Raw genomic sequence first — 22,534 nt, 5'->3', positions numbered from 1 at the left:
GTTACTGTAAGGGTTCCTCTTCTATCCAAACCAAAGGGTTCCTCCCTTTCCAACAACAAAAGACAGGCAAAACCCATAGTGACACCAGTGGGAATCAGACCTAGATGCATTTTTGGCCCTGGACAGGAAGATTTAGTTTATAAATCGTCCTTTCTATCCTAATTTCCCACTTGGAAAAGGGGGAAAGGAGGTGCAGTGCTCCTGCCCGGAGAGGTGGGTATTGATTTAACCACATGCACAGTGATAAGGCTTCCACTGCAGTGTACCCTGCATGCATCCATGCGCCCAGCCCTGCCTCTCACCACCCAGAGGTCTCAGTCCCCACTTAACCCCAGCCTGAAGCACGGCCTGCTGGAAAGCCACCACTTTGTGACAGCAGGGGCTGGGAGTGAAGCTCTGTAAAGTTTCAACTCCAAGTTTTCTTATATTTTTAAAGATATAATTACATTCTGTTCCAAAGGGTGTTAAGATGGGAAGACTTGAACCTTTAGGGTAGCTCTAACACTTTAGACAAGGTACTATTTTTACTAGGAAATGAATCAAAGGAAGATAAATCACATATTAGTTTATACTTGGGGCTCTCATATCACGCAATTTTGTCTTACTCATTGGATTTATTTACAAAGCACAACCTTCCCATACCTCTTCTTTCTGTATTTTTATTCTTTTCCAGCATAGTGACTGTACAGTGACTATTGGTGTCATTTTCTGTTATTGTCATGGTGTATCTTTGAATATTCTTTGTTGCCCAGCTCAGCAGCAATTATGAATAACTATCAGAAATGAATTCCCCAAAGAAGGTTGGATTTCAGGCTGAATTTTTTGTTCAGCCTACAAAGGCAAAGAGAAAAAAAGAAACCCCAAAAATCTCACCCATAAAAACGTGGCAGTCCAGAATAAAACAATTAAGACAGGAAAATATAACCAAGCAACCGCCTGGTTGATATGAGCACCACAACTCTGGGGTTGTCCTGTAGCCTACAGCCATTTCTGAAAGCCTCCCTGTTGAGGTCAATAGACTTTGGATCAACTACGCTGTAGGGCAGAATGGATCAATGCGATGTAGCGACAAATCCAAACCAATGTGATTTTCCAAAATACACTGAGATGGGTAGAGCTCGTACTTTGTGTTTGTGATGCCTATTGTCTTCTCTCACTGCTCACTACTGCAAACAACTTTTCCTTCAAATACTGTGTCTCTTTTGAATGAAAAGGGAGAAACACATGCAGCTGGAGGCTGAATTTTTTCGAGCCAAATTATGCTGTTATCATGCTTTAAACAGCCATGGCTGCAGTGAAGGATGCTGAGCTAAGGCAGGATATCTGTTCTGATACGCGTTGTTAAGGATCATCAGGTGCTTCTCTGTATGTAGTGCAGCAGTTCTGTCAGAATCAAAGGTCAGTAACTCCTTTATATACATATATATATTTGTTAGTTTCCTGGGAAGACATAAACCCACTCTCTATATCTCAGAGGATTGGAAAGCAGTGCATTCTTCCTATCTGCCCGTTTTCCTCAAAAGTGAATAATAACGTCCAATTTACAATTAGGCCTGACTTGATTTATCATAGTTAATAGGATTAGAGTGTCAGCCCCTCTCAAGAAGATTCAAATGCACAGGAAGAGTGGTACCGAGTTGCTGGTGTCACTCTTCTCCCTCTGTGATGGGCATCACGACACACCTACGAGCAGAGGGGATTTGTCCAGTGGGAGCAAGCAGATTATCTGTATCTAGTGAAACAAGGCGTGCATGGCAACCTTTGCCAAGGCTCAATGCCAGAACCTACTCACTATAAAATAATTGTCTCACTACCTAACCAATGCACTCTTCATGTTTCATTTATCTTTTGACTGTAATTGAATGGTTGAAAAGCAAAAAATGTAGACAAATTCCAGCTGTATTGAGATCTGTTTCTTTCTCTTCTACCGTGGCCCATCATTAGATAGTTTCCCTCTCTGTACAGAAGGTCAGAGAGTATAAATATAAATTGCATTTTGCATTACTTCTAGATGAGTGAAGCTGTCAAAGCAATAATATAAGCTTTCAGTCCCACATTCTACCACTTCTTTCCCATTTTTTGGCCAGGAGGTCATGTGCAAATTGAACGTGACAGCCCAGACGACATGTCCAACAGACTTATATTGTTAGACTGTTCTGCCATGGCACTCATCACAACATTAAACCCACATCGGACTTAAAGCTCTTCAGTAGCTGCTCACAGTAGCTCAGACTCCTTGCAAAAGAGTTTGCTCCACATCAAGCTTCCATAAAACCAACATTTTTTGGGGGGAAGGTCATTAAAAACAGACAACAGGGGAAAAAAAATCTTGCAGGCAAACCTAAAAGAAGCAATCATCCTAATGCAAACTTCTACTTGTTTGAAAACTAGATATGGTGCCTGTGTCTACAATCTTCTCTTCCATAAAATCTTGCTTCTTGATGAAGTTTAGGTGGCCATTCTTTTATCTTACAATGAGAGTCACAAGTCAGGATGTAATGGATATTTTTGCTGTCCTCATTGAAAAGAAGAGAGGAATCTCCTAATGGATCTAATCTTGTTTTGTGCAAAGTTTTCTTCATGCCAGTTAGAAAAAAAAATACAACCATAAGCCAATTAATAGCATTAATGATTAGGGGGGAAAAAAAATCGATTTACAGCATGAGCTTCCATGGGTAATATCCACTATCAACTTGGATATTATTTGGATGATATAACCTGAATCTATTTGTGAAAATCAATGTTATCAAATATCCTACTTTACATTAACTTGGAGAAAAGTTTGCCTACAGAACACCCAAATAATGACATTATTTTCTTCAGGTGGTGTAGAATCAGGTGTCAAAATAGCTTTAGGAAGTGCTTTGTGCCATGTGTAACGTTGAAGAAAAGATAATGCTGAATGACAGTGAAACAAGATTGCTCTGGGGACAGAAAAGCAGATTTAGAGACCTTCACCTTCAGATATCTTAAAAATGCAGCACAGGTTGCAAATGACTGAAAATCCTTAGCATCTGGAAGCAGCCTGGTGCTCTGTGCTAAAGAGCTGGTGGTCATAGTCCAAGTCCCTGCAGCAAGGAGTTCACGTTGTACATGGCACTATCTGGCAAATCTTTGTGGCAGTCCAAAACGAGGGGCAGAAGCTGACTTGGCACAGCAGCCCATGTTTTCCCTCATCCCAGAAATGTTCTCCCTAGATAAGGGCTGAGGCATACGTGCAGGTCAAGAAAAGTCCCCACCCCTCTTGCTCTACCAGCTCTCTGTGAATTAACAAAGGACTTTGGTTTCAAGGACTATCAGGTTTTGCAGTTTATTTCTTTTTCAGGAGGGCTAAACTTAGAGTGTGGAGTTGGAGGCCCATCTGGTGCAAAGCGGTGGGGGCTTTGCAGGCTTCGGTAGAGCTATGCTGATTTACACCAGATGATGCTATTAGAGAACTGAACTACCCAACAATAATTATTTAAAAAACTGTCTTTGATTATGCATGTGCAACAACTATTTATGTTTACATTGCAGAGATTTGCATGTAGCACAGTGGGGAGTATTTTATCTCTTCAAAACATTGCACCAGCATAAATAATCCTCTGACATTCAAATGAGCAAAGAAATACCCACTTCCTACCACAAGATGGACCATAAAGGTTTTTCTTTGTGCAGCATTTCCAAACAGATTTGTCAATAATCCTCAAATGCAAAGTTCATTCTAAAGAAAGATATGTGGAAAAAGCAAAGAAAAAGAGAGATGTTCTTTTCCAGGTGGCTACATTATGGACTGCAGGAGGGCTGAGATCCAGCCAGATCATCCTGCACCTTAGAGAGAATAGCATGGGGGAACATGGGGAAAGGAAGGCATAGAAATGCTATATAAAAGCCACTATTGTACCTCATTTGAGACCTTGTTCAAAGCAAAAAGTCAAGAAACAGGAGCCAGCTGAAATTCAGAGTGAATGGTTGAAGTGTTTGGACAGAAACCTATTAAAGGCAAACATGAGATAACTGTGTGAAAACTGGGAGACGTTCTGTTGCAGCCCCAGCCTGGAGCAGCACAACAGAAGTCACCACCAGGTGAATTACACTGACATTTAAACATTTGAAATAGAAAATTCTTAAAATATGTGGTAATCTGCTGTACCTTTAACTCACAACAGGAAAGGAGGTTGAAAGCATGGGTAATATTCCTTTGTTCCAGAATCTGTGATTCTGTGAATCAACATACAAACATCTCCTGCCTTGACTTCTATGGTACTTTTGCTTTCTATTTGCTAATTGTGCTTTGGAGATTCTTGGAAGGTATCAGACCTCTCAGAGTGGGGCATGTTGCCTTACTCTGAATATTGCCTTCCTGCTCTGATGTGGCAGAACAATCATGACTGCAAGGACACCTCATCTTATTCTACATCCATGGAGGTTAGAACTCCCTGGGTGGCTGCTACTTTATTTTCATACCCAAAAGACCCCAACACCTCAGAGCAGCCTCTGCTTTGGCCCAAGGTGTTGAGGAACAAAAAAATTCTATGGTCTCAGCTCTGCCTTCTGCTGAAATATGGAAGAAGAAAACCCACACATAAAGGTATTCCTCACCTGTAACCAACAGAGGAGTGAGAAACCCCATGTGAGAAACCAGACATCATTGAGCTCAACTGGGACGTACACAAGGGCTCAGTCCATTGTCCTACATAAATCACTTTGCCTTCTCCTCCCTATCGATGGAATGAGGCTGTGATAGTGACAAGGCACCTCTCAGGAGCATTCTGAATAGATATATATATTTTTTAATTTTTACTTTTAGCTCTTCAAAGATTATGTGTCACAGAAATGGTCAAGATATGAAACTGAATTTAATTGACAAGGGCCTGAGAAAAATTTCTATCATAAAGTGATAACTTTCAACAGGGGAAGGAGGTGCTGGGCCTGGATGTGCTATGTGGATGCCCTTCTGTGTGACTTAATATAAGAGCAGGGGAAGGAGAGCCCTCTCGAACCATCGAGTCCCTGAAGGGGAAAGTATGTAAGGCATCCACTCAGCATCAATGAGAGACAGAAACCTGTGATTTCTGAAATCAATGGGGTGAAAGCAAGCTTCTCTAAAAGTGCTGGCTGTTCTATTGATGGGAAAAGGGAAGCAAACAGGCCCCATGTTCTGGCAGAGCAATTCAGCAAGAGGAGCACAGCTCAGCTCAGAGCATGTGAGCACCAATCAGATAGGAGAACTCTACAGTTCCTGGTCTTTATGGATTTGTTTTTCCCCTAAAAGCAGCTTTCTCCATTTTTATGTGTCTTTGGAGGGAAAAAAAAAAACAAACCAAAAGCTACAGTCTTTAAAACCCAGACTCTAATCCTGGCAAAGCAGCCAAACCTCCAGGCACTCTGCTCACCAGAATTTCAGTACAGGAGGAATCTGTCACTTTATCACTGCAACATGGGACCAAATTCTCAAAGATGTCCCTGCAATGAGACTCAGAAATCTGCTACTAAGCCATCAGGGGATTTGCGTTCACGGTTTGGGTTTCCAACATGACAATAGGAAGTTTAACTCCAAATGCCACTGCACTGCACACGTGCAAGGAAAAAAATAACAGTCAGAAAAGCCTCTTTTCATTTTCTGGGACAACCATGAGTAAACTAAAGTGACAACTGTACTTTTGCTTTGCGTTCAGACTCCCTTTGATTTTAATGACAGCTTGGACACCCAGAAGCTGTGTTCATAGTGAGAAAGCTCATCAGAAGAAAAAAGAAGGGAAAAAAAATAGAGAGAGAGAGAAAGAGAGAAATCACACACACACAAAAGTTTCAGAACTTCCCTAGTTTTGAAATTAATGAATGTTGAACACTGAATCCACTCTGTGCGTATTCATTTAATACTCCTAAAACTTTCTGTGTTAGTGAGTGTAAAGTTATCTCCAGACCCTTACAGGGGCCACGTCTTACACACGAGATGAATCATTCTGACAGCACAAGGCCAGTCTGCTCTTTCTGCAGGGCAGGCAAAGGTACTGCCGGGTCGCTGCTGCTTGCTGTGTGAGCAGAGGTACTGAGGGGCTCTGCACTGCATGAGGCTACATAGGACACGATGGAATTGGACAGGTGCAGTACAGTTATAGGCAGATCCTCCCTAGTAGCACCAGATAGAGCTGGCTTCTAAATCTGGTGCTTGCTGTTCTCTTGGTTTTACTCTCCATCTGGATAAGCAGTGTTTGTCTTTCTAACTTTATTGGTAACAGATTTGCCATAATTTTGCTTATTCTGTTGTTTATGCATTTTTAACTTAGTAATAATGTTCCTATTAACATTTGAAGCTAAATCATTACTGCTGTGAACCATACTGTGTTGTTTCAAGTAGCAGCATCAGAGCTACTGTGTCACACACAGGAGAAGCTTAGGACAACCCAAGAAACACATACAACAGATCATTCAGTTAAATGCATTTCCTAAGTTGTCACATTCACGCAGACCCAAAGCTTGGTAGCACAGTGTACAATCAGAAGACACAGAAGCCTCTATTGAGTAAAATGCCTCTGCCAGAGTTTAACACTGGATTTTAGGAGTGCTCTCTCTATCATCTACCACTTGAATTACAGTTGGGCAGTTACTCGACTGTTTGTAAGCATATAATGCTAAAATGTGATAGAAAGTACAGCAGTAACAGCATGGTGGCACAACCCTAGTCTGCTGCAAATGAGGACAAGCCTGGATGCAACAGCCATAGATACATAAACAAAAGAAGAAAATCTACTTACCTTCAGAAGGCCTCAGTTAAGCAGAGATCTCCAGAGATTCCTACACCTCCACTGCCAGCCCTTAAATGAGGGCTGGGAAGGGGTGGATTCTGACCCCACTCCTTCTGGTCACTCAGGTGCATTGCATTGCACACACCTGAGCTCCCCTGGGTTGGCCCTGCCTTCCATCAGGTGCTCAATCACTGCTTCAGGCCATAACTCAGTATTTCTGCTACAAAGTAATTAATGATTCTCTTGCCATTAATTTTTCTGTGGTATGTAACAAAGTACAAGTAAAAGAGCTTTAAAAAAACTCATCAGTCTGGAGATTTCTTTCTTCTCTTTATTCACCTCCTGTCCTCCCAGCACCTAATAAATTAAAGCCTAGGAAACACATGTATGATGTAGAGAGACAACACATTCATTTTACTTTCTTTTTTCCTCTCTCAGTGAATGCCTTCACAGCCATGTAATGTCATTATCCTCACATGAAGATCTCTGCCTTCAAAGTTTTGACCATAAAGTCTTACCTAGATTTGAGAAGTCTTAAAGTTCAACTGAAACTGATGTAATTTATTTCCAGACATTTATATTTTCCAGTGGAAGGAATATATTCACATGGGGGATTCAATCCAGCGCTCTGGATGGAGCCAAAGTGTTAAAAAGTCTCCAGATCTCCTCTGGCAGCAGTTCATTAGGGCTGTGGATGGATGAGCCAACCATGACCCCATCCTTCTCCCAGGACCAGCACTGTGAGAGGGCATAGCCTGATGTGAGAGGGGGAAGAGCCAGGGCTCCTCAGCCAGAATGAGCCGACCTTCTGACTAATTTGCAGTCATCATTTGCTTCCCAGGTTATCTCCTCTAACACACAATTTGATGGTATCCTTACTGGAGTCTTAGCATTTTCCCCCTCCACCCCCCAAAGAAAGATGAAGAGCTGCAGTCTTCATTGGTTCCCACAGCTCTAAGGTCAGCAGTAACCACACAGCATCTCTTTCTTACACAAAAGCATTTTATTATTATTTTTTTTTATAAATTCCATATCACAAATGCTATATAAAAATGCCTCATTACTGGGATGAAGCACTACTAAAACATTGCTTGAACAAAACTATCCATGCTGTTTAGGCGTGTGTGAGCAGAGCAGCCAATGTTTTCAGAGACTCTTCTTCATACCCATTTATTGAACAACCCAGAACACCAAGGGCAGTGAGCTGAAGACATCTGTCACTACAAACATGTTGCTGAAATGCCAGCTGAGCTCCACTGTTCTCCTTCACTAACCACTTCAAGCATCTCTTTGGTGAGGCTCAATACTACAAGGCCAACTGGAAAGAAGTGTACCAATCCCCAGATATCTGCACCAGCAATACTGGAGGTGTCTGGGAGCCTGCTGGGTCAGCATGGCAGAGCAACTGTGCCACTCAATTGAATGACACTGCAGTGCCTGGGGCAAATCTCACCTGGCTCTGCAGGACCCCACCCCCCCAAATGGTGGCACCAGGTGCTGCAAAGCCACTGTAGTGAATCCGATGCCATCTGCCCTCCTGGCCATGAGCATGGAGACTCCTAGACATGCCAGCTAGTCACTGCTGCCAGAGCAATCCCTGGGCAACAGCTTGAGTGAGGGACAGGACTGTGTCCAGATGGCCCTGGATTTTGAGGAACTGCAGTGAAAGAACATAACTGAGATCACCCCTCCCACGTCAGCAGTGAGGGAGGAGCTCTTTCTGCTCCATATTGCCCACACCTTGTCAGGGATGGCAGGTGACAATCCCACTACTGACAATGCCACCCCACCACCCAGGAGAGCTGGCAGCCCTCCACCCCAAACTGTACTGCCTGTCACCTCATCTCTGCTGCCCACCCAAAGTGTTGCTCACTCTGCTGCCTGCCCCTTCTCCCTTCTGCGTCTCCTTCCCCACTGCAGCATCCCATCTGTCACCCAGACCAAGCCCAAGCAACAAATCCCTTTTCTCAGCACATTGTGCCCTTCTTCCAGACGTCTTCTCCACTCCTTTTTTCTTCCACCTTCCAGTAAGGTCATACTTCTTAACCTCCCTTACCAGATGCTTGTGTGCATTCTACTTTCATGCCATTCCTCCTTACTGTATCCCAGTTTCTTCAGCAACAATACCAGCTTGGATCCTCTGTTCAGCCACCTCTTCTTCTACAGCAGCCTTTTATCCTCCAGTCCTGGGGTACTCACTCTTCAAAGCACTCTGGTGGCCAATGGCCCTAACCTGTAAGGAGTGTTCCTGAAGTGGAAACCTTAAGTTAAAGACCATGCAAGTAAGTTAACCGTAGCAGTCAATCTATGACATAAATTGTTTTCTAATGTTAAAAGGACACCAAATATAAAGTATGTAGCAGCGTTATAAGATGACAGTGACCCATTATTCTCTTCACCAGAAGAAGTTTATCCTTTTTATCCTTCAAGTGTTTTTGCCTTTAATGAGCTCTTGCTGTGATGTTGGGTGGATGCCTCTTAACAAGGCATATGTTATCACACAAAAAAAGCACCTAAGAAAGAAAAAGCTTTTCTATTTACTAAGATTTGTTTTTATTGGGGATAGATTTACTGGTAGAACTAAAGAGATTGGATCGCTCTTCCCTCACCACCTAACAAAACATGGTCTCCCAAGAGAAGAAATACAAGCCTGTGGAGACTTCATCTCTATAATGGTACTATTCAGGCCCATTTGTGAAGAAAACCTGCTCTGTGCTGCAAAACCAGCTCTTCTCACTAATTAATCTCTTTGCTCCAGAAAATATAAGTGTTTCTTTCTGACTCTTCTTTTGTCTGCCCCAAGCACACCATGAGCCCATTCTCATCTCCCTCCCCTTCTCACCAGTCTCCTCCGTATCATCAGTGACCACTGATAATCACATGTCAGGAAGCACCTTGACCTTCATCCCAGCATTTTGAATAGATGCAGTGCACTAGGTGCTCATCAGCTCAGTTTGCCAGCTTGCCTGGAGTCAGGTCTTGTTGATTGGATTACATCTGAACAGCACTTTAGCTACCTTAATACCAGAAGTTCAGCAGAACCCCCCGTGATGTGATTGCCACCTCATGTCTATCACTTGAGGAACACTGAGGCTCTATTTCTCCTGCTATGAAATAATGACTAACCAGAGCACTGAACTCTGATGGGTAAAAGCTCTTCAAATATTTGCAAGTGTTCTGCCATTTGTCTCTCTGTGCTCACTAGAGTTGTTTGCACTGAGCTGGGGATAAGGAGGAACAGCCCCTACTCAACAGCTGGGTCTGCAGCCCAGACTGAGAAGCATGGAGAAGAATCATGGAGAGCACCCCAAAGCTGTTCCCCAGGGCTGTAGGAAGGGACTGATTCTGCTTTACCCAGATGTGATTCCCAGAAAGGCAGATAAACCCATTCTGTTCTGTGTATACGTACACATGTGCTTGGGAGAAGGATGCAAGTTCAGACCACTAAGACAGAAAACAGGCAAGAGACAGATACAATGATTTCTTACCGGAATTTAAGGATCTGAGATTTTAGAGTCCTGAGCAACACAACAGTATCAGAACCTGTCTATCGACATATGAAGAAACTCTGGAAGAGACCAGGGAGATGTTTACAGTAACTGTTAGATAAGCTTTCCTTATCCTATATAAGCTAGCAGTCCCTGATCCACAGTCCTCCATGGTTTTCTGTAACAAACATAACTCTTGTTAAAAGTTGAAATTGAGGCTGGCAGGCAGCACAAAATAAAGTACTGCTTGGGGCATGTGACTGGTGTGAGTGCTGTGCCTGTGACCTCAGTAGACAGAGGGTCCCCTCCAGCTCCTTCCTCTCACCCCAAACAGCAGATTTCAGCCCTCAGCCAAGAGGGACCTCATGCTTTGCAAGGCCACTTCCAGCAGGCCAGGAGTGGTGACACCAGCAGATGGTTCTGTGGCCAAAGAGAAAAATAGCAGCAGCTAAAAGAAAAAAAGAGGAAAAGTGCAACACACTGAAAAATACCATCTTTGCAATGAAAAGAAAAGCATAGCAATGACAACAAAGCAGCAAAGTCCCAGGCTACAATAACTGAGGATTTGTTCAAAAACAATAGCTCTGGGCACAGAAATAAAGGAAAAAAAGCTGCTTACCTCCAGAAAACCTCAGCTATGTAGGGGCCTCCAACAGGACACTCTCACCTCCACTTCCAGCCCTTAAATGAGAGTTGGGAAGGGCTGGGTCTTGGCTCCACACCTTCCAGTCACTCAGCTGTATTGCATTGCATTGCATGCACCTGTGCTCACCTTGGTTGGCCCTGCCTTCCCACCAGGTGCTCAATCACTGCTTCAGGCCGCAACTCAGCATTTCTGCTACAGTAGTCCAGGAAGAAATTCATTTACCTCTTTCTTTTTGTTCCCTCTTTAAGTCCCAGTCAGAATGAAGCAAAGTAGACCCAAAGAATAACTCTTGTAAGGGCATAGGAACACCCAGACTGGAGTAAACACTACAGCAGTTAGACCCATTGATCCTTATGGATCGTTCATGAACTCCTCCAACTTTGGATATTCAATGGTTCCATGACACTACAGAGTGCAACCTGAGTTTAGGGATGAAAAATCCAGCTAGAAAACCTACCTTTTGTCTCATTACTTTTAAATGAGATTAAGATACCACTGATAGTAATACATCCTCCATGTTTCATGGGGCACACAGAGTAAGACTGGAGCAGAGGGCAACACTGGGTGCCTTGGGAAGATGCATTCATCTGGATGGTCATGCATGGAGCTAAGAGAAACCAGTTCTGCAGAGGAACCAGGAGATCATCTTCTACTCCCTTCTCTTGGCCAGAGCTACACTTAACGTGTAAAAGCAGAGCTGGCTCCATCTGTCTGGTCAAAGCAGTTATCCCCAATTAAATCCATGACCGTGACAGACTGGAAAGCGATGCATGGACATTCTTCTCTCCTCTTGCTTCACACTTCACTTTCTTTCCTTTTGGATGCTCCTATTAAAAGCAAAAGTTATTTCATGTACATTGGGTGCTCAGCTGGCATAAGCTGGACTTTTGGAAAGTTACAGTAATTTATATACCCTCAGGACATGGCTGTAAGCTCTTCATAAAGCACTCAAGCCCACTCCTTGTAGAAATCTGCTCTCTGAGTGAATCCAGACCATTTTAGCACAGGATACCTTTTGATGCTTGAAAATCTGGCCAAAGAGCCATCAGCAAAGGGAAATAATGGGAGGAACAAATTATCGAATTATCAAATTTGGGACAGGTGTCCCCCAAAGAGAGGCTGGGCTGCCTCTGACCTTCCTTTGAAAGGCTCATTTTGTGCACCTCCCGTACGACCAGTTCTGTTACACATTAATAGTCTCTTTCCATAGCAACACCTGACCCTTCCCTCCCCTTGCTGTGATTATACATACATATATACAGATATATACAGATATATTTTCCCTGCCTGGGGAAAGGATGGACAGCTGACAATTTTCTGTGGCATCAGCACAATTTAATGAAAGGGAGGCTTTTCAAACAGCAAGAGAGCTGGAATGCTTCTTTAAAAAGAGAAATATGGGGAGTCATGGGATCCACAACTGTGTCAACAGCACAACAAGCTGTTATCTGTCGCTTCAGCCTGGCTCCCGCTTCCAGAAGACTGTACCATGACAAGTATTGAATAAATGTGGGTGACAGCACTTTGGAAATGGTCCACTGCCAGTGCAGCTGCAGGGGACAGGAGGTGCAGGGAAGAGCTCTGGGCTGGGAAAGGCAACGGTCCACTCTGAGGCAACAGTTCTTTCACAGACAATGCAGTAACATTGGTCTGCAAGTGCCTGGCTTAAGTCCCAGCTCCACTCCTACCACTGCTGGTTACTGCTTTTTGAATGAAAAAGGTGTTCTGTGTTCAAAAAATCTTTCACGGCATTGTTCAACCTGGGGTATGTAAGGAAGGTTGGGCACAGCTCAGCCTCCAGATACCTCCTGCAGATAGAGAGTACAAAGACAGCAGAGTTGCACCCAGGAGGAAAGCAGTGCCCAGCAGTGGAGCACTTGGTGCTGCAGAGCAGTTCCTTCCAGAAATTAACCGTGTTTACAGGAAAGCAGAAGTTCAGACAAATACAGAAGCAAGAATTAAATCTGTGCACAAATCAGATCTATAACCAAAAGGGAAAAAATGTGATCAGGTACAAAAACATACCATCGAGCCACTCGGAGTCAAGAAAAAATCTGCTAATAAAAATCCCTTGAAACAAGGAATAGCATCTCTTGATAAAGCAGTCAACATACATGAATTCCACCCTGAATGAATGCCACTGGGCACAGATTGCTGCCACAATGCTGAAATGTCTGGAGGAGAAGAGCAGGTCCTATAGGTTGGTCCACTATGGTTGGTGTCAGGCTGGAGGAGCATTTGGAGGAGTTGAATCCAATAGGACAAGCTCAGGGTAAAAGCAGATTCCCTGATTGGGTTAACAGACAAACAAAACAGACTTTTTGCACTGATAGAGCTGCTGAATTATAAAACAATAGCTTGCACAGAAAGACACCATTGTATCTAGGAAATCCAGCACAGGATGGATCCGCAGCCTAGAGATAAGGGAGCGGGCAGGTAAATTGAAGGCTGGCAATGACCCAGCACTGCAAAAGAGAGCACTGGAAAGCATCAAGTGCATGCTACTGATACTCAGCGCTCTGATGTGAAGAAAAGGTATTATCCAGGGGAAAAAAAAATCATTCATAGGGGCCAAGAGATTAGGGAGCATGTTTGTTCCAACTGCGAGGAGCAGGAGGCAGCCTACCAACATACCAAAATATCTTAGCTTCTCTCATTGGAGCTGATGATTTTTTTTTCCTCTCCCTTATGAAATAGGCATCCAGTTTGCTATGCCTGAAACATTTTGATTCATCCCCAAAGATCCACACTGAGGATAAACCTTGGGGGCTGTGGGGCCATCAGATCCCCAGGTTCACAGTCCAGCAGCAACACTGCCAGGAAGGCTGAAACAAAGCGGGGTTGAAATTCCCAATTTGTTAACCTTATGGACCCTCTGAGGCTGCTCACAGCCATAAGAGTGAAAAAGGATGGGGAAGGGGGAGAAAAAAAAAGACAGTGCATTCCTTGCTTGATATTATTATCCCTGGGCTGGTGTGGGCTGGGGACCACTGGGGCAGAACAAAGAGCCAATGCAGACATCAGCGTGCTCAGACGGAGGGTCCCACTTGCTGAATGAGCCAAAAAACTTTTGACTTTTTAATCCCAACCTCAGTCAGAGGGTTATTAGACCAATGACCGCTGGGCCTAAACCAACAGCCAGCCCCCAGCCGACGATTCCTCCCGATTATGCTAATAAAACCCAGGACTGCTTTGAAGCCAAAGGATGTTTCTGCTCTCACCATCCACTGAGAACCACATGTGACGCTCCCCGAGCGTGGCTCCTCCAGCATTCTTTTGCATCACTGATGAAATATGGTCCCACTAAAGTCAGAGGCAAATTGTGTTCAGCTGTGTTTCTGTAATGCAAATACACTCATGTGTAGGTGTAAAAAAAAGCTGCTTCCAATACAAAATAAGAAATTCTCAGGCAGAGACACCTTCTTTAAATAAACCTGAAGGGGGGAAAGCCAGCAGGGATCTGTTAGCAGGAAAGTTTGAAGCAGTAAAGCTCTCAGTGGAGGCTGTATCCTTCCTTGGTATTCACACCAAGCTCTGAACCCTGAGGCTGAGTTAAGGGTTCATCTCTAGAAAGATATCCAAACCTGATGGTAAAGATTGAGATGATAACAAACTCTCTGAATCCTTCAAAATAACAGTTCAAGATACATTATGAGGCTTTAAAGCACTGTTTAACTGTGACATTTTATAAACAAGATGCTGAAAACCCAAGAGATCAAATGCTGGCCCCAAAGTATGACTGCAGCTCCGGTTCATCCCTACACACACCTGGCAGTGGTTTTGTTATGTGCCTTTGCACCAAGACATGAATCACTGACAGGAGGTGTAAGCCAGGAGAGCATCAGTGATCCCCAAATAAACCCCCTAACAGGCAATGTTCTTTTCAATTTCTTTAAGTTATCATCTTTTTGATGCAATTAATTGCACTGGAAACAGCATAGTGTTGCCCACGGGAACTTTCTTTGGCTGCACCTGAAGTTGCTTTATGATATTAATGGGGGCGGTGGGGACAATGGGATGGAGAAGAGTGTGCCCAGATTGCCCTTAGCCCATTCAAACGCCCGAAGGTTTAACCAGAATGCGACTTTCATTTTCTTTACCATTTCATACCCCACTTTTACAAATAATCCCGTCTGTTTTTGGGCACGCTGAAGTGCTGGGGTACGGGGCAGAGCTCACACGAGCATCCCCGAAGGATCGCTAAACCCTGGCAAAATAAATCGCTGCCCTGTTCGGGCTGTGCGCATTCGGGATGCTGGGCTGGAAATCTCCCTCTCAACACCGCGCATTCCCTGCGCTCCTCCGCGCACCTGGAGCCGAGCCGTGAAAGGGACCTATGTGGGGAGCGCAAAAAGCGCTGCGGTTGTGGGTGCGTAGGATCCGCTGGTGCGCGGGATCCGCGGGTTTGGGGCCGCAGCCCGCGGCCCACCCGGAGCTCCGGCACGGCCTGAGAGAGCAATTAGTATTATCTTGATGAATTTATAGGCAGCGAGTCCTTGCTGTGCCTTTCAGAAGTCGCAGGGCACTGTGTCCCCATCTGTTCCTTTATGATTATTAGTTCTTTTTCTTTTTTTTTTCTTTTAATTTTATTTAATAGTAATCGTTGACCTAATATATATGGCTGGGGGAAAGGAGGAAGATGTGGCTCCTACAACGTCAATCAAAACTCTTCCTGAAGCCCTCCCCACATGGACGCTTTCTATCTCCCAGCGGTACCGGCAAGATGTTCTTAGCCAAATACATGATTCTATTAATGAGCACTTATATTTGCTAAGGAATGCAAATTCTTTCTCTCCGTGTATTATTAGCCGTATCAGAATGTTTGTCCTTTCAGTCCTCTTTGAAGTTGAAGGAGGAAAGGCTGTTATGTGGCATTGAGAAGAAAAAAAAAAAAATAGGAAGAAAAAACATGGAGAGGAAAAAACACTTTTAACTCCTCCGGGTTTCTATTTGTTCTCTTGCCAAAAACGCCAAAGGTAGCAAAAGTTACAGAAAATTATTTAAAATGTGTGGGTTTTGTTTTTGTTTTTTTTTTTCCCCTCCAAATTAGGTAGATTATTTTTCCAACTGATCGTCCCCTTTGAGTAATAACGGGATCTAATGAACAGCCTGCTTTGAATTGACTCGATAAAATAGCCTCTGTGATGCTCGAGAGAATCTATTACGAGTTGGAAGGGAATAAATCCCATTGCCTCCTCGACCGCGGGAACGCTGAGCGCAGCGCACGGAGCCGCCCCCCACCCCCCTAGAGGGCCACCCCATCCCAGCGCTGAGCCCGGGGGGTCTGGAGGTCCCGATGGGGCTGAGATCGCTGCGCGGTGCGGTGCGGTGCGGTGCGACTCCCGCAGCGCTCCCCGGGACCGCACCCGTCGGGCGCAGCGCAGCCTTTGCGAGCTCAGCGGCTCGGCTGGAGTTTTTCTTGCTAATAAACTGGGTGGGGAGGAAAGAAAAGGAAAAAAGAAAAAAAGAAAAGAGGGCCCGTGCGCCGGCGAAACTTTTGTCGTGTATCACTTTTCCTCTTGAAAGGTGTTATAACAGCAATTCAATTACAGTAAATAGTGTACATCATCTTCACAGCTGGAAAATTCTGTAACTAACTGTGACCAAACGCTGTAAAGGAATATAGCTTAACCAGTATTACTTTTTTTGTCGCTGACCACAGGTTAATTAATTTCAAGGAGCTTAGTATATCTAAACAGAAACACACTGAGATGCTGGCAAGAAATCATAAAATATAAAACGTGGAATTAGGGAGATCATGTGAAATCTCCGCAGCGGTGTCGGTGCCTGGGAACGGTCCCGGCCGCCCCCTCGCAGAGCCCCCCCGGTTCCCTCTCCCCCAGACCCAGCGGGTCCGCATCGCTCTGCTGACCCCAGAGGTGCACACGCGGGTGGGGATGGATGTGCCACACGCTGAGCCATCCGTGTGCTTCGAGCCAGCTGCGCGGATGTGCAGCGGTATATATACATATCTATCTATCTATCTATCTATCTATCTATCTATCTATCTATCTATCTATCTATCTATCTATCTATGTTACAGGCCGTAGGTATAGGCTTTGGCTGAGCATCCTTTTTCACCCCGAAGGTAAAATGTCAGGGCTATGAGGTGCGGGCATAATGCCGATGCGTTCTGGAAGCAACCCTAAATCACCCATGTAAAAAACCCGAGTGAAACTTCCCATAAGTCAAGCGCAGCTCTCTTTTCAATTAATGGTAATATTAGCTGCCGTCTCCTGTTGCAATTTGGAAGATTTAAGGGGGATTTAATTTACTCGCGGCTATATGAAAAGGCGTTCCGTGCCGTAGGAGGTGTTCGCAGTTCAGCACATGGAAGTGATGTTTCCATCTCACGGAAGAACCCCGTGCCCTGCCCCAGCCCTTCCCCTGTGCCCGCGGGGCTGGAGGGGATGGGCCGGGATAGGATCGGGGTCGGTCCGGCTGCGGGCACTGAGCCCGTCCTGCGGGGTACGCTTTGGGAGGTGGGACGGGACAGCTCGATTTCGGGTGTTAAGGTAGTGTAGGCACACATATACACCCAAAAAGAGAGCGGGGAGCCAGGTGGATTTCGCTGAGAAAGAGAGACAGGATCGGGCCCTTTTGCCAGCTCCTAACTCGGGTTAGGGACGCCAAGAAAGGGTTCCGTTAATTTCCACATTTATTAGGGAGCTGTTGGCCACGTTTCAAAAGTAAAAAAAATATACACATATACAGTAGAGAGCGAGAGAAACTGGGAGAGAGAACTCGGGCAAGGAAAACTTTCTGGAACAAAATCCCCGTCTCCAGCGCCGGACCATCTCGTGTCTTTAAAAGCAAAGCAAGCAGCGGTTGCCAACCCCAAACCACAGTCCTCAAGTCCTCAGCCCCAGAACAAAGGTCCGATTCCATCCTCCCCCCCCCGCCTCTCTCCCCCGCTCTGCAGTTGTCAGGACAAACTTGTCCATCTCTGGGCTGAGGGGAATACAAATTCTCTACCTCCTCTCCCTCCGCCTCTCCAAAACGCTCCGGAGAGGCATCACCAGCAGTTCCCCTCACCCCCCGCGCTGCCCGCGACTTCAGAACTTCATTTTTTGACTCTTCCCGAGTCACAGTTTGAGGGTCGAACTCCCTCCCGAATCCTATCGCGGTTGGCAGCGATTTCCCCCTGCGGAGTTCGTTTGGTGCTGCCGTCCCCTCTCTCCGGCTCACGGCTCTCAAAGCGGGACGGGGCTCTTTTCGGGACCCCAAATAGAACCGCGGTGCACCGACGGGCTGTTCCCGAGGGCGACTCGATCGCAAAGAGGCGTTCAGAACTTCCATCAGTTTCCACACCTTTTCATTCCTCCGAATACACTTTATTTGGGTAAAAGCGAAAAAATCGGGTCGAGCCCGAGCAAAAATACTTTCTTTTTCCCCGAGGAGGGAAATAATTCTTAGAAATACCTATTGCTGCCCGTTCCTACCCGCCGTCGAATTCCTTTGATCTTACTGCTTCCTAACTCTTCTTATTTTCAGACTTTCACCCTGTATTTCCCCATCCCTAAAGCTACACCCGAAAACGCGTCTCCCTATGCAGGCGGATCGCCTGGTCCCCCTCATTCTGCTTCATCTCTTTTGGGGGCGAAGAAAAACAAAGAATCCCACACCAACATATATTTTCGAGCGTCCTTAAAACCGACCCGAGGCTGAATGTCCGAATTATTTTATACCACTATTTGATTCTTTTCATTGCTGTTTGTTATCTGCAGGGAATCGCTCCCACTGCCGCGTAGGTTCGTTTCGGGGACATCGCCCCAAAATATTCCCCGCCGAGTTCAATGCGCATCAAACGCATCTTCAAAGTTTTGTTCTTCTCACCCTGAAGTTCGGCGGCAATTTTCTGTCTTAAAACTATCGCCCTTCATTTAGAAAATGCGGGGTGCGCGCAGAAAGGGGGGTTATTTGTTAATTAACTGATTACTTGGAGGGGAGCTGGGGGGGTGGGGGGGGGAGAGAGAATATTTAGTTCATTATTGAGATGTCATTCGGCAGAGGTACCGCTGTCAAATTCGGAGGGGGAGGAGAGGGGGGGTGGAAAACTTCTCTTTTTGATATATTGGCTTTATTATCCTAGGTCCGGTCATGCAAACCTCGCCCTTTGGGGCGCCCTGCAGAGGTTGGTTCCTGCTACCCGGCTCGGCAGCAGCTCCCCTCACTCCGAATCCTTTCCGTGTCCCGTACAACTGCTAACAACGTACCTCTTCCTTGCTAATAACTGCTTTTCTTTCATTCTGAATAAACATATATACGTCTAAAGTCATCTTTCCGACGGCAGCTTCGCTGTTCTCCCTATACCTGGGGCAGCTCCGGGAGCCGGAGAGGGGGCGGCTACAGAATTAAACAAACAACCCCCCGGTTGGGAAACTCGGGGCAGATTTTTTCACACCTGAGCTCGGGGAGCATCTGGGGACAAAGGGCAGCGGCTCCGCCACCCCGCACAGCTCCCCAAGAGGAGCAACCCGTTCCCAACCCCATCCCGCTCCGTTTGGCAAGTGAACCCGCATCGTTTCTTTTAGAAACTGCAGTAATTAGACCTGAGCTGAGTTAACTACTCTTCCTCCAGGTCAACAAATCAATAGCAATTCATTTGCGATAGCTGAGCTGATCAAACGCTTCCTATCGCACCTGACCTTTCCCAAAGAGTTGTAAAATGGAATATAGTGGGTACGTCTTTTTACACTGTTCTCTTTTGTCTAATTTGTCATTTACTGCAAAGGGGAAGCTTCGTGTTTTCTATTCCCGTCCGTTATTCGGATCTTAAACAACATTTCTTACACCGATGTAATGATTTAAATAAAACCGTAACGATATGGGATCTTGTTGGTGAAAATAATCTCTTTACAACTGAGTTTAAATGGAAAAAAATAGGACACAATTCAATATGTCTCGATGTATTTCATGTGAGTGCATATGGCAGATTTTTACGTGTGACACCAACATACGTGTAGCCAGGGCTGTATTGCTACACACACAGCTTCGGAGGACATTAATTGATCTAAAATTGAAATTGTAGAGGAGAAGGGGGTGATGGGGTTGGAGGACTGCAAAGGGAGAGATCAGAAACGTTTAGGTGCGGGGTATTAATTATAAAACACAGAACTCTTTTCGCTTTGCTTGATAAGAAAGCGCCTTCCCCCGCTCCCCCTCTCGCTCCCTCTCTTCTATTGGAAAGAGGATCCTAAATTCCTTTTGACTGATAGGAAGTTACAAGACAAGATGCTATTTTCTCTTTCTTTTCTGACAACTCTGTCATCCCGGGGATCACAGCCATGTCAGAGTGTCTGTCTGGGAGGGAAGGGGAGAAAAAAAACAACCCGCTGAAGCCTGTGGCCATCTTTGCATCAAAATTTTCCAGACCTCTATTTTTGATTGTGATCCCGCTGATCTGAGTTTGAAATGCGAACGCAGCAAAGCCCCTAAGCCTTCAATCGTGTGAAATTTTCAAAAGATCTCTAGAAGCAATCTCAGGCTGTCTGACCCCTGACAGGCAGAGATCTCTTTATACCTCTCTCTGCCAGCACTTCATTTGGTGGAATATCTTTCAGATTTGCACCTCCAGATGACAACCTGAGTGTTTATTATGTGTATGAATCTGAAATCTCCACCGCGGTACAAAGGAGACGTCTTAAACATCATATTTAATTTCAGATCACAATTACCTGCTCCTCTTTTGCTTCTAATTATCTATTCCTCCCTCCTCTCTGCGGCACGTTGATATTTTGTTGATTCTCCCTTTTAATCAGCCTTTCTCCCTTCCCTTCTTTCTTTCTCTCTCTCTCTTTTTAAATCGTATTAGCGCTGTCCACGGGGGAATTAAACATGTCACGGTGGACACACATCATGGCGATGTGGGAGAGAGAACCCGAGCGGGGACTGCGTGTCCCTGTGGCTCTGCCTATACGTGCGTGTGTATCGCTGCCGTTAGGAACCAGGTTGTTAGTATGCTTCATCTCCCATTAATCTTTATACATCAATTTAAATTGGCAGCGGTGTTTATGTTTTCTCCCGTGACGTAGCAGCAATGTCATTTGGTAGCAAGCAGAGCAGCCCTTTAACGTTCCTCCCTTCGGAATGGGAAAAGTGGAGGGGGGGGCGGGTGGGGGTGGAATGAAACCCCCAACAAAACACCGCGTAACTTTTATCTCTGTACGGTCCTTCTGTCTAACAGCAGCCCCGGCCCTTCGCAGTGTCTGTCCCGGTGGTTTCCCTGCAGTTCGGTGCCGTTACCTCTCAGCTCCGCCTGACGGCACGGCGCTGCCCACCACCACCCTCCCCCCGAACTCCGCACCCCCCCGTCCCCCATGTGCGCCCACCCGGCTCTCCCCGCACCTCAAAGCGGAGCGGAATGGGGCACCTGCGGACCTGGGGGGGAGGTGGGGGCTGGAGGGTCCCGCAGCCCCACGGAGCGCCCCTCAGTGCCGGCAGAGGGGTTCTCTCCTCGCTTAGGGGCTCCGCTCAATTTGTCCTCACCCCCACGGCAGAGCGCAGAGCCTCGAGGCCGCACCGTGCCGTTATGGGAGCGGAGCGTCATTAGTTTAAATCGCCCCTAAATCGCCCACGTATGTGTTCGGCTGTTTCTGTATTTATCCATTTTTTCCCATAAAACTTGTATTAAAACAAAATGTTACTTTTCTTTCTCTCGGGAACTGTATATAGAGACCCTCCCTTTTTGAAATAGACCGCAGGGACTGTCATTAGATCAGATGGCAAGCCTTTATAGAAAGTGTTTTGCATAATTACATACCAAAGCCAGAATAGTCACCCTCACATTTTATGGGTCACAAACCATCAACAATTGGCACATTATTGTCCAAGAAACCCCAGTCCATTCACCGATAGAGAAAACTAGACTGCCTAATCTAGAACTGAAGAAGATTGAAATTTCTTCTAACAAGAACCCAGAGAAGATTATTTTCAAACTGACAACGTGTTTACATATAGTTATAAAGTTCAGAGGACCGGTGGGGAGAGAGAAAGGGTATAAACCACTAAACATGATTAAGAATCTCACAGTGGCCTAATATAGATGGTTCATCAAAAAGGAACAGACTGAAAGCTTCTCCCCCCCACCTCCCCCCCACCCCTCCACAGCCCCTCTCCTTTTCAGATCTGTTCCCTTTTCTACCGTTGTGATTCAGTAATTAAGATATTCTTATTTGGACAGACAGCTCCTCTGGTAACTGAATAATATTAGTTCCCTTTGATGTCAAACTTTTGACAGTTATCACACTAGCATTGGGCAATTTAGCACAAATGCCCTCTCTCTCTCTCTCTCTCTCTTTTTTTTAAGGGGAAAAAAAGTCTTTGAAGAAAAGTAATAAGTGTGATCGCTATCAGCAAATGATGTAAATCTCAGTGGACAGGCATCCCTGGGTATAAATTACATTTTGTTGTATATAATGAAGAGAGTTTTGTTTTTACCTCATTCGGTTATCATTGTCCGAAATTAAGGCAATAATCCCACTTCCTTCACACCAATTCACCACAGTCCCTCTCACTGCCCCCCCCCCCTCCTCCCTCCCCCCCCCCCCCCCCCCTCCCCGGTTATTTTCTTTTCTTTCACGGGAAAATTGGACGCCTCTTCGTGCCCTCCCCCCCGCACCGCTCCCACCCACCCGGCTCAGCCCGGAGCCACCGGCACTGCGGAGCGGGGG

The 22,534-nt window shown here is 45.5% G+C and overlaps 1 long non-coding RNA gene across 1 annotated transcript in view; it reads right to left on the bottom strand.

Moving 5' to 3' along the window:
- Positions 1 to 7,712: 7,712 nt before the first annotated feature.
- LOC116653919 overlaps positions 7,713 to 22,534 on the bottom strand; it is a 28,619-nt gene continuing 13,797 nt past the window's right edge. The window contains exons 2-3 of the long non-coding RNA XR_004308554.1: positions 10,836 to 11,689; positions 7,713 to 10,664 (exon numbers count right to left, since the gene is read on the bottom strand). This is a non-coding gene — a long non-coding RNA (uncharacterized LOC116653919). The remainder of the gene's footprint in view (positions 10,665 to 10,835; positions 11,690 to 22,534) is intronic.

This window comes from Coturnix japonica, chromosome 10 (genome assembly GCF_001577835.2).
Source record: "Coturnix japonica isolate 7356 chromosome 10, Coturnix japonica 2.1, whole genome shotgun sequence".
Classification (NCBI taxonomy): domain Eukaryota; kingdom Metazoa; phylum Chordata; class Aves; order Galliformes; family Phasianidae; genus Coturnix; species Coturnix japonica.
The sequence above is the reverse complement of the archived record's forward strand: the minus strand, read 5'-3'. Positions and strand labels throughout refer to the sequence as shown.